The sequence below is a fragment of the Corvus kubaryi genome, unplaced genomic scaffold, assembly GCF_017639235.1.
Source record: "Corvus kubaryi isolate FWS band 111438036 unplaced genomic scaffold, C.kubaryi_AGA036_p1.0 split2-37374, whole genome shotgun sequence".
Classification (NCBI taxonomy): Eukaryota; Metazoa; Chordata; class Aves; order Passeriformes; family Corvidae; genus Corvus; species Corvus kubaryi.
This window is the reverse complement of record NW_024582082.1, coordinates 586,857-599,715: the sequence shown is the minus strand read 5'-3', so window position 1 is coordinate 599,715 and position 12,859 is coordinate 586,857. Positions and strand designations below refer to the sequence as shown.

General features: G+C 38.8%; 1 protein-coding gene across 1 annotated transcript in view; it reads right to left on the bottom strand.

Annotated features, from left to right (window-relative positions):
* The window catches only part of LOC121658131 (clathrin interactor 1-like), a 47,560-nt gene that overhangs the window by 22,276 nt on the left and 12,425 nt on the right, over positions 1-12,859 (bottom strand). The window lies entirely within an intron of this gene.

Sequence of the window (12,859 nt, the reverse complement as noted above, 5' to 3'; positions counted from 1 at the left end):
TGCGTATCTCACTTAATGAGATACCTCTACAGAGTGGGAAAGAAAACAGCTTTAGTGCACAAGTTACCCTGAGGACACTATACACCACATTTAAGTTATCTTTAAGAAGGTTTTACTATTCTATTAGTCTTCAAGAATACAGATGAGAAACTGGGGATTACATTACAGCTGAATTCAGTCCAGTAAAAATGGCTTTGGGTCAAATTAAAATCCAAACCAAACCACCAGAGTCAAAGCTGATAGCTTCTGCAGCTACGTATGGTTTGCTTACAGGTTTGTAATAGTAAATTTATTTGCAAGAGGTTTTATAACTCAATCAGAAGCAATTTTTTTTTGAGTGATGCTACAAGAGAAATTCAAGAATATCAGTACCAAACAGGTGCTAGTGAAAAACTAACAAATAAAAAAAATCACATGGTAGACTAGAGTAAGTGAGATGAGATTCACTAGAAAGTCTGTTTCCTAGCTTGCACTTAATTAATTAAGGGAAAACAGCAAAAGAGAAGCTGCAGAGCACTCAGTTACAATTACAGCAATGCAAATGCTGCGAGGAGCTCAGGCTGTCTCTGAGAAGTCACAGAAAAACCTTATTTGGAAAAATTTTTTCCATGCTGTTAACATTAAAATAATAAATATGTGATTTCTTTTTTAATTAATCCTTCAAACTAGCAAAAAGTGAGCCCAGCAACCTCTTTGTGCCCCTAAAAGCATCCAGATGTGTTTGATAACAGAATCATTTCCCTCATCTTCTAAGGTGAGCGAGAGCCCTAAAACCTCACTCATAGAAATTCTGAAAATAACTCTCAGCTTCTGGAGCACCAGAACTCACAACAGCAGTGAAATCAGCAGTGAAAGGAGACCTGGTGGTCTCTGCTTTCCCTTCATAGCTGCAGTGTACTGAAACAACACATTTACACCTATCATGTCAGAAGTTTGAAAGTTTACTTAAAAGTACATCACACAACTGATTCAGAAGCTAAGAAAAACCCCTCTGAGTATTTTCAATACAAACCAACCCACAAAGACAAATTAATTAAACTGTAGGAAAGATCTAATGATTTATAATGCAATGTGGAGAAAGCATTTGCTGCTTAAAAACCTCTTCTGAACCTGAAAGATCTAAAAGAACAACAACAAAAAAAGTATCAAGATACTCAATAGTCATTCCAACAGTTATCCCTCTGTCCATGCAGGAATTTGCACAAAGCAGCATTCAAGCAACTCCTGCTCAATTTTATTTGGCATAAGGATAGCAAAGATCTTGGAACTGGGAGTTATAAACAGCAGAAACAAGAATGAGATCCCCTTAAGTCTGAAAGGGGATACAGAAGGTAATTGTTAAAACAGAATAAAATTTCTGGACCTAATCTTGGATTCTCAGCATGAGAATTCCTGCTGTCAGATCCTGATGTATGATTTTATTCAACTTTGTGTCTAAAGAGAGCATAAGCTACATGACTGAATAAATAATCAGCAAGCTCACAGAACCTATCTATATTACAGCAAGCATGTAAGAACACAGCAGTAGCTCAGAACAACAGCAATTAAGATTTTACAAATTCATTTATGCTGAATGCACCTCAAGCTTCTGTTTCTGGTATTTTCTTTACTGTACATACAAATGTAAACCAATCCCATCTTTATTTCCCACATGCATGGAAAAAACACAACCCCAAAGCTCCAGGCTTCAGAATCTGCAGCTTCCAGCACACTGGTTCCCTTGTCCGAAGCAAGGAAAGGCAGGGAACTGAATGGAAAGGTTCTGCTTGTTTTTATAACCCCTCCTTAAGCATTTGTTTGAGAGACTTGATGGAGACTTGGGAGGGGGAAGCATAAAATGAAGTATTTCCTTAATTTCTTAGAGCAAAGAATTTAAGAATGGAAAATGCTTGAAGAGATGCAAACTTAGTGTACAAAAACAAATGGCAGCATTGGCTATGTAAGAGCTCAGAGCACGTGGCTAAAGCAGCAGCACGGCTGGAAGGGGGAAACGGAAGGAAAACAAGGGAAATTAAGTAATGCCAAGAGAAAAAAGGTGCAGTTAAGCCTCTAAGTACAGAAACATGCTCGACTTCTAAACCCCTCCTGCAGAAAAGTTATTGTTCTCAGCAACTAAGAGAAAGCTCTTTTTTTATAAATGCCAAGCTGAGATCTAATGGAATGAAACGTTCCAAACCAAAGCATCTTAGAGCCACATTTAATTCAGCAACAAATGTAAACTTCAAGGAGAAAAAAACCCCTTCACTGTTGTATAGTTTGGCATCATTCCAGGTCACTTAAAAATAACCATTTCTAAAAAGGTGGAAATACAGTTTTATTCTTCCTTTCCCATGTTTTCTATGGCCCTCATTCCGTGCCCTACCCATGATTCCTGTGACCTTTGCAGAAAAAAATAATTTATGTCCAGATGTGAAGGGAAAAAGTGACTAGCTTGATTGCCAAGACTTCCTGTGATTGATATAAATTTAATATCCGAGGACACTTTCCGACACCAGGGGGGGCTCTCTGATTAGTTTATCCTGGGCAGCTTCCAGGGAATCGTGCTGGATCGCATGGACAGGCTGCTCTGCAAACAAACGGCCGTGCAACACTCGGGGCTGACAGAAAGGAACTTCTCAAGCAGTGCTTAAAACCCCCTCCTATCTGCCAGACTGCATCTGGATTCACCCCAAATCGTTCATAGAAACCCTGCATCACTGGAATCTCGTGACAAGAACATTTACAGAAACTTTTGACATGGACAAAGACATTAAACAGGAAAGTACATTTGGAAAGTTACACTCAAAATAAGTGCACAGCAATAAAGGGGTTGACATGAACACCACAAACTGTTGCATTCTTCTGTGTCTTACATTTAAGTCTACTAAATGAGATTAATGACAACAGATTTTTACTCTTTATTATACCCCTAAAAAGTTATTTCAGTATAATTTTCTTTTTAAAAAAATAAAATTGTTTTCAAAAGCCAAGAGAGGGCACTGTCACATCTCTATGGAACGAGCAACACTGTGACAGTCAGCAACATGCTTTTAATTTTCTTGCAACTTTAAATGTCTACATCTGCAATTTAGAGCAACACTGAACAGGTAGCTCAAGTCTGAGACTAAATCCCTCCATGTGAATAAATGGACATGGCTAATGAAAGTCAGTGGGTAACAGCTGTAAATACCTGACCATCTCCAACTGCATCAGAAAATAAGACATTTCCCTGTAAAGAAATGTTTTACATGCATTTTATAAACTAGCATTTGACATACATTGAAAATTAATAGTTGTACCACTTATCCCTGAAATCCTACTTTGTCCACAATTTTGTCTGCATTTTTCAAAGAATTCAATCAATCGTAAACTGCTTCAAATTTTAAGTTACATTTTGAGATTGCTACTTTTGAGATTAAAGTGTCATAACCTACAGTGTGCTAAACCCAAGGAAATAAGCGAGAAGGGAAGAGCAGAGGAAGCACATACCTCAGCTGTATAATTTGAGGTACAAATGCTGTTTAGCTGGTATTAGGGAGAACAAGCAGGCAGCAAGAGGGGACAGGAAGCTCTGTACCTCCCCATGTAAAACTCAGCTCAGAGAACCTATGAAGGCGCAGCCAAACATTCACCAAGTATCTGCCACTTCAACCTTTATAGCTGCAATAGTCTGAAAGCACTTGAACTTTCAGGCATGAAGAGGATAAAAATCCTACAGGTCTGAGATTGTCCTCAGCACTATTCTTTGAAACAGGGAAATGAAAGGCAGCTTGTGGATGACCTGCATGAAAATAAAACCTTACAGACTGCAGGAACACTTCACAGATGACACAAAAAACAGGCAGACTTTAAGAGCAGCCCCGTCTTCCTGCTCCCTATCAGCAGATACTGAACATAACCCACAATGTGGACATAAATACACATGACCACTAGTAAGTGATAAATATATCTGCAGAAAACTTCTGGGTTTGATTTCAACAGACTCCAATAGATGTATCTGCCTACTCTGCTCAGGCTTCTGATTTTACACACCACCACATGAATCAAGCTGTAATGCTCAGAAGGACAATATTGACGGCCATGAGGTATATTCTGCTCCCCATAACATATTAGTGCTTCATCACTGTTGGGGTTTCCTCCCCCGCCCCTCAAAATATCCACAAAACAATTACTGATAAAGAATTTATTTTCTATTCCAGACTAAGAAATTATTTTAAAACCACTTTTATGCTGGCTAAGTAAAATCACTGTACTTCCACCCAAGATGCTAATAAAAAATTAAATAAACACTACATCCTGAATTGAAATGTTTGTTTCAGAGTGAAGATTTTTCATTGTTCAGGACCATGAGGTGTTCTCCACAGATTCATATGCTGTAACTGAAGTCAGCTCAATTATCTGTTAGGAGATTACAATCACTTATACACAACTATAACTGTACTGCTTGTAGTAATAGCTTCCAATTGGTAACATTACAATCAGTTTTGTTGTGCCTGAACTAATTATCCACATCAATCACTGCTGGTTCCACACTGAAAAAAAATCCCAGCCTAATTCTCTCTACACCATATACCTTGAACCAGAAACTCTTTGGAAACATGGATGTGGGGACACAAGGCTCTGCATAAAGTCAGCAAGAGAAACACAAGAGTATTTTCTCAGCTAATGTCTACTCTAAAATTAACCCTCAACATTTCATAGCAATCATTTAAATACACTGCCAGCAAACTTGCTAAAGGAAAAGATGCAACAATTTTTGTTCATGTGATTTATCACTTTGGTGAGAACCCTGGATGCAGCATAAAGCACTAGGAAGAGTAAATACTTCAGTGCCCATGGTTTTGCAAAAAGAACATCACACAGATATTTCCACTTCATGCTCCCCATCTCCTCTATTTTCCACATATTTTCCATGGTCAGTGGTGTTCTGTTCCCTCACCACCCTGATAATACATTCAAAGTGCATGAAATCACAACTCAAAGGAAGCTTGCAGTTCATGGCCAGATTTTGGGAGCAATGTTCTTTTGAAGGAACTATTCCTAAAATAATCGTTTATCAGGAAATGAATAGTGTTACACCTCAAATTTTCAGATCTTCAAACATCACAAACTCAGCATTTTGTATGAATGCTCAAATACCAGCAGTTTCTTAAACATGCAGAAATCTTTCAATAACGTGCACAGCAAACCTGCCTAGAAAAAAATAAGTACCACGAGAAAAGAAGGTATTTCTACACTAAAGGTAACAAAAGAATAATAAATATCCATCCATTCAGAATGCAACTTACTTGAAAACATATTAAGGAATCAGAAAGCCTAACAGATCTTTGTCAGTGTTTCTGCACAAATGTAAAAGCCTTGAATATGCCCTGGGGCGAGAGTCAGAGCACTCCATTAAAAGCACCATCAGGATTAGAGCTGCTATTGATGTGGGTGGTGTCACCGAGGACACAAGCACAACTCTGGACATCAGATCCACAGAAGATTTGTGAAATGCCAGGTCTAATCTTATGACAACTAAAATAACCAGAAGCCACAGAGAGGGGACATTACAACAATTTCTTTATAGTGATGATAAAGGTATTGGATTGGACAGGGCGAGCCTAATTAGAAACACTTCTCAAGCCTCTGGGAAGCCGCCCACTGTGCTGAGGGACTCGGCCGTAGGAACAAGAAACCTGGCTACACAGTTAAATTTTTTTCAATGTATATTTCAAACCAATTACATTATCATGTATACATGGAACTCCTATGTGCATAATATTATGCCTTTAACTATTACTCCAAGGACACCACTGGATTATGCACCTTCTGTTTTCCTTTTTTTTTTTAATTTTACAACTGGGAACACTAAAATACTAAAAGCTGACATGAGAAACTTTGTACATTTTACCACCATTAACAGTTTCCAATGAAACACCATTCTGCAAATATCTGCTTAAGGACTAAGCACAGAAGAAAAAAAATTCAAGCTTTACGCACATGTATGTACCATACATCCAGTATGAACATTAATGCTATTCAAACAAACAGCAACACTTAAGAATTTTTTTTTTTTTTAAATAAAGAAATTAGTCTGGTAGAGCAGGCAGGGTCTGGATAAACAGAGGACAAGAGAAGCTCTGTTACTACACAGCACTATGAAGTGTGGTGCCAAAGTCTTACAAGAAGCAAATACTTTAACCTTTTGTTATTTAATGTGCCAGAACAGACAAAACATGATTTTATCTTCTGAATGTTTAACATTATCCTTTCAAAAGGCAGTCTCACATACTAATACTTTAATCTCATTCTTTTAGTAATTCTGTTAGTAGTTTCCTTATTTTTAGAAAGTTTTCTCTGTGTTTCCTGTGACTTTCACAGTGAACAAAGGCAAAGCACGCTTTAAACTTGGTCATGACAGAACAGATGCTACCGACTCTGAATCAAATCTCATCACCTCACTTGGTGACATAGCAAAGGAGACCATTACAGTTAACAGTGCTTGCATTCCACATGGACAAACCCCAGTAAAGAAACAATCCCACAGCTCTGTGCTGGTGCTTCTCGGATCTAAAACTGAATGGATTGCATTATGCAACCAGAAAGGATCATAAATGGCATAAAATAGTTAAGAAAACATTGAAGTACAGCACAAGGAAAGTTGGCTTGAACTGAATAAGGAAGAACACAGGCACATGGTTCATTTATTCACCTTTCCTATCTCCATCTAAACATCCCCACTACTTCTATGGAAAGGCACACAGGTGATAACTAGAGTGCTTTCTCTCAGAGATGGTGTCACCAGCACGGCGGCAGCTCCAAGTACAGCTCTGAACGAAGACAGCAGTAACTCACACCTGGAGGCTGAGCCACTTCCCTACCCCTGCAGTTCGAGTGCCGCCTTTGTCTTCAAGCAGCTGATTTTGCCAACAGCTCAGCTGCTGTTCCCCCTCAGCTGAGAAGCCGAAGTCACCGACTAAGACAAGATAGGGACCCACGAGCTACTGCTCACATGATCCACGGTGCATGTTTTAGGAATATTATCCAAACACAACAGTAGCAATTTGTTTTCAGATTTCCCAAAAATCAGTAGAGGGGCTGAGAACTTAAGGCAAAATGAGACTAATGTATAATGTAGAGCTGCTTCTAGACATTTGAGATTGTAGCTGCATTTGTTTTTTGGAAGAGTGAAGGACTGAATGCACTATATATAATGAGCCAAGTGAACACTCAACATCTGGAGAAGAGACAAGGCAGGCCCTGGCAATATTTTCACAATACAGTTATCTAGGAGACCCCCACCCACAGACACACACGCATTTAAGATGAAGCCCTCAGAGAGAGCAGTGAAAGACGAGAGTGAACACCATCTCATCCTCACCATTCAACTCCTATGAGTCATGCATCTGAACTATTTTTAGTATCTAGATTAAAAGGTTCCTGTAAAGTAGGGGTGGAAATAGAGGAAAAGCTTTCTGAGAATGCAAAGAAGTTGCTTTAATATTAAATGATCCTTTTTTAAACTGTGTGCAGAAGTTAGTTTCAACTACTGAGAACATACTGTAAATAAAAAAGCTACACAACTTGCGTGAGTACAGAATACATTATTTCCCCCACTCCCAGGTGTGGGAATCTTGGCATCTATTAAACTGTTAATTAGTTTCCAGAAACACTTTTGCCAATTAAAAAAATCATTTAATACTTATCCATCTGGGCATCAAATACTTTCAACAGAGCATTTGAATTGCTGAGCTAAAAAAGAATCGATCCAGATCCACACAGCGCTGCCTCCCAAACCACCAGAGGCTGGGACACAGAGCAAGCAGCACTCCAGAACCAGGGGCAGCATCTATTAACTCCGCTTGTTTCTGTGAGCATCCCTTCCTTCAGGCTCTGAGGGATTTCGGATGATCACTAGTCAAACCTGTGTTCCAAGAAACCAAAAGGATTTAATACAAAGTCAAAGAGAAAAATGCATTTCAGGATGAGATTTCTCTACGCTATGACACTCTGTCAGCTCAATGTGCAGACTGGTTCACAGACACAGGACATTATTTATCCACCTGTTATCCCAAACAATACAATGGATATTAGGCATCTATGCACCTAATGCTATTAACAAGTATTCAGAGAAGAAGACATTAATCGCCTTCCAAATAAAGATGGTGCTGCTCTTCCCTTCAGTGAACTCATATATTTACTCTCAGCCAGCCTCTTTCTTCTTGCTGGGTGAAGACAAACTAACTAAAAAACATGTAACAAACTTAATGCATTTTCATTTTGCTCCTGTCAGTAATGTCACTTTTGTTATAAAACATGCAGCTTAGATTTAGAGCCTTACAGATAAAACATATGGATACCAAATACGAAGCCAGCAGTCCGCATTCAACAAAGAAACAGATGGGGACCCATCTGCCAAAATGCCTGGTGAAATACCTCAGGTTACAGAGAGGTAACAGCACAACATTAGTGATACTTGACCATTCGAAGTTGTTTATTTTTCAGCCACTCCTCAGAACCATTACAAATATGACACCAGTCAATTTAGTCCATGAATGCCAGGTATTATTCCAGATCTTCTATGCAAGGAGCAGTCATACTCCTTCTGACCAATGATACAATCTTCATTATGTATGGTAGGATTTGAAATACATTTTCAGCTTTTCAAGTTCAGTTTCATAATTTATGCGGCAGATGTGCAAGGCAAACTGAATAGAAAGAGATAAGCCAAGAAAAACATCCTGATGGCCACAAATGAATTACAACTTGTGGGAGGAAGGAACTATAAAGCTATTTCCTGTGCCTTACAACTTCTAATCACAAAAGACTACCAAGTAAACAAAATAGCCCAAAATCCACCATACACGCTGTCAAAAAGAACAGTGACTTTAAAAATTAAACTGCAGCCTGTTGGAGAACTCAGATCTCTCACTTACAGAAACCAATGCTGCACCTTACTGAAGTCCTCCCTTTCAGTTTCCCCTTCTCAGAAGTCCCCCAGCTGCAGAATGCTATATCCTCAATGGTTTTGCAATCGCTTGCTACAGCTGAATTATTTTTTGCAGATGTTACAAACATGAAGCATGGGAATATGGCAGTTTTAAAGCTTATTTGTGCAAGGAACAAACACTTCCTCCCCCACTTGATGTAAGACTGATTTCACCTCTCCTACTGCAGATTCCCTGCAGTATGTCAGTGTTAATACTCTCATACTCTTATATAAAACAATCCCTTGTGGTTCACCAACAGATACATGGCTGCTTTATGTATCTTAATATGTGGTAGTAAATAACTTCTCAAACTCATCAAGAATTCTGTTGATACTATTGATTGTGGATTTGTACCACCTCTATACAAAGTGTATCTTCATTTAAAGTCCAGACCCACTTCTCTATTTCCCCATTTTTTATGGGAAATTTTCATTCCAAACACCCACCCTCACATTCTTCAGTTACCATCCCCTAAACTTCATCAATTGCAGACTATCTTCCCTTCAAATGCACATTTCTGCAGTTCCATTTTTAAAGGCTTAATAGTGTTGTCATTTTATTATACTTAATTCAAACAGCTTTCTTTAAAAGGTAACTTACGAAAGTAAATGCTACACTCCAGCAAGTAGAACAAATCAAAATATTTCCTTTTAACTTACATAGTAAGAATTAGTATTTCCACTGGTTTTCAATATTAGTTTCTAGGTCACATTTTTAGTTGAAATTAGAGGACAATTACTCTTAAAGCATCCTTGTGACACATCTGATTAAACTTAAGCATGAAAACCAATTTCACGAACAAGTGGAAAAAAGCTGCCATTGAGGCCACACTTGACACTGTAGTGGGACAGTTACACACTAAATAGCAGCTCTGGTTTTGATTCAGACATAAAAATGATGCTGCTACTGTCCTGTGCAGGTTTTCATTCTCCTTGCCTCATGCAAGCTTCCATCTGGCACATCAGATTGGAGTCACTGCTTTGCAGCTCCTATTTCTGTGGATGCCATCTCTTTCAAAGTTCAACATGCTATGGTCACACAACAGCAGCTGTATAGTCAAAAATGAAGTGGACATACGAAATTTGTGTAATCTTTTGTAACTGCAGAACTAAAGAGACTTCCAGATGCACGCTGTAATCACATGACTCAATTTACTATTGCTCAATCTTCACACTTATTTTGCTACTCTGCTTCTTACACTTCAGTTCTTTTCTCTTCTGTAACAAACAAGCTGCAACAATTTTTGCCTTTTTTTTTTCTTTAGACTTAACTACATCTCGTTATAGAATTCAGATTGCACTTCAACCTTCAGGAGTCAGTAAGAGCTGCTGCAAATTTTCCATCATGTGCTTTATCTTTAATTTTTCCCTATTTGTGGTCCAGTCAGGTAACACAACTCCTACTGGAAACAAAGGTTTGACCAAGTAGGACAAAGTGTAAGTGAAATCTAATCAAACCCACACTTCTGTAGAATGCTTTCTATATAAATAAAATACCAGCACAAAAATGTCAATCCCAATACAACCTGGTAGACAATTGCAACAAGAAAGTAAAATTTAAATACATTATTTTGGGGGAGAGAGAGGCACTTCTTGCCATAGCTTACACCCTCCAATGAACTGTGTTCCTTTGGACTTCATAGCATTCCTGTAACTGCAAGAGTAGCTTTCCCTGAAGATAAAAAAAAAAAAAAAGCAGGTTTCAGATGTTCATAAGGTGGCATAAATCCTCTTCCAAGTAAGTATCAAGTGCTACTTCCTTCCTTGTACGCACACAGAATTAAGAGACCACATTCAAGTCCAGCTCAAGTATTTAAAGAAATCTTTGATAGATAAAGAGACTTGCAAGTACTCCCAGCCACTGAGTTTTCAGGATTAGGGCACAGTAGTTTAATGCTGAGAGAGAAATATTTACAAGAAGGATAAGGTTTTATCCTTCTTTCAAAACAACAAACAAAAGGGGTAGAAATTTTCAGAGGACAAGGAAGTTGTAGCTACGCTCAGCATGAGGCAACAGTGAGCTTTGAAGCTGTGCAACTTCAACCCACTAGTGTACCTCAGACTTCCTATTTCTGACCACAAAAAATTTTGAGTGTGACCTTGAATGGAGGCAGAAGATAGTGAGAAAAACAAAAAGAAACCAAAAAACTAACCTCACAGTAAAAATAATACTAACAGTAGGTATGACACTTCACACTCTCCCAAATGTTCTGTATTGACCTCTGTATTTAAGAAGTATCTCCTAATACCTCAGGTTTTCAGAATTTCAGAAGAGGTGGGATTAGTGCTTTAGGATGATCCCCAAAAGGTACCAGTGCTTTGATAGGCCCCACTCACCTCTAAAAGCTCCCTCAATTGTGTGCTATTTGTAACTGGTCACTCACTACTCATGTGAAATATGTTCACCAAAAAACTTCATACCAGAGCTTTCTGTCACCATGAAGAGCTTGTAACAGTTCTAAGCTTACAGTAATGCACCAACTGGCCAAGGAAACCTCCGATGCCATACATGCTTGAAATGTATTAGCTGAATAGTTACAGGTAAGAAATTTTACTTAGAAAAGCAGGAACGTTGCCTGGGAGTCAGTACACTTGTGAACAGGACAGATCTATTCAGTGCAAGTAATCATACTGATTTAATTCTAAATAATCCAAACTTTTCCTACTCAAAGAACTATTTCAATTATTTTTCAGTTGACAGTGTCTTTGGTGAGGACAGAAGAATGCACATGCAGTTACATGGAGTTTAATATTGCCAAAAACCACATATCCCAACATTAATGGGCCATGTTTAATGACCTTTGTAGTTTCAGCTATCCCTTCATTGCAAGCTGAGTACTATTAAAACATTGCCCTAATACCAAATTTATTACAAATTAAGCATTACTCTAAACACATGCTTGCTGTTCCACCAGGGATGGCTGATTAAAGTTTAAACAATGCAAACACTGAACCTTTTAACACAAAGACTGATCATTCTCTGCTGCCGTATCATCACTTTGGCACCATGACACCCCATGCACCCCCATACTTTGCAATATCAATCACCTTCTGTGATCATTTTTGAGGAATAAACCTGAGTACAGGTAGCTCCTCTAAGCCAACAGTAAACAGCTGTTACAAGCTCTTCTCTGATCAGATTCAGGGGCAAAGTACAGGTAAGATGAACAGATATGTCTGGAGTCCCACTCTGGACGTGCCACCCTTGTTGCCTCTAGAACTCCAATTCCCACCAGCTCCCCTCCCTGACCCTTCAGGCTCAAGGCAGCCAGGGTCAAACAACAGCATGCCAACTGCACATAAATCACACACACTGAACACACCCAACCTTCTGTAACACAAGCTGCTCTCCATCCCTAACACCCAGACTGCCTGTGAAGGGCTTGCAGCTTCCTCCAGCCTTTAACTACGGAGCTGTGACTCTGTAGAGCTCCCCATTCCATCTGTGTGGTAGCAAAGTATTATCATCACATTACCTAGGAAAGCCTGGGACATGTATCTCATCAACAAAGTATGGTCCAAGTAGCAGGTAAAGCAACTAAACCAGAAAACCTTCAACTGCACTTTTAATATGGCCTTGTGCCCTGGAAAATGTCCTAAAGCTGAGGCAGAAGCTGAACTGCACTTCTGAGGAGGAGAAAGGAAGAGGAAACAAGAGTTTATACAAAACAATCCAATTGCAGGTTCATAAGCAGTTGTTTTCCTTTATTTATGCAAATGTCTTACAGTGGAATTGCTAGGCAGGAAGTATTCAGGAGGAGTGAGAAATACTTGAGATCAACTACCTTTATCCTGGCTATTATAAAGTGAAGTGCATTATCATCTACAAAGCTTATTTCTAAGCTTACAGGAATTAATTCTACAGTTGCTATTGTCTGCAAAAAAACCCAAAATGCACCACCTCAACAA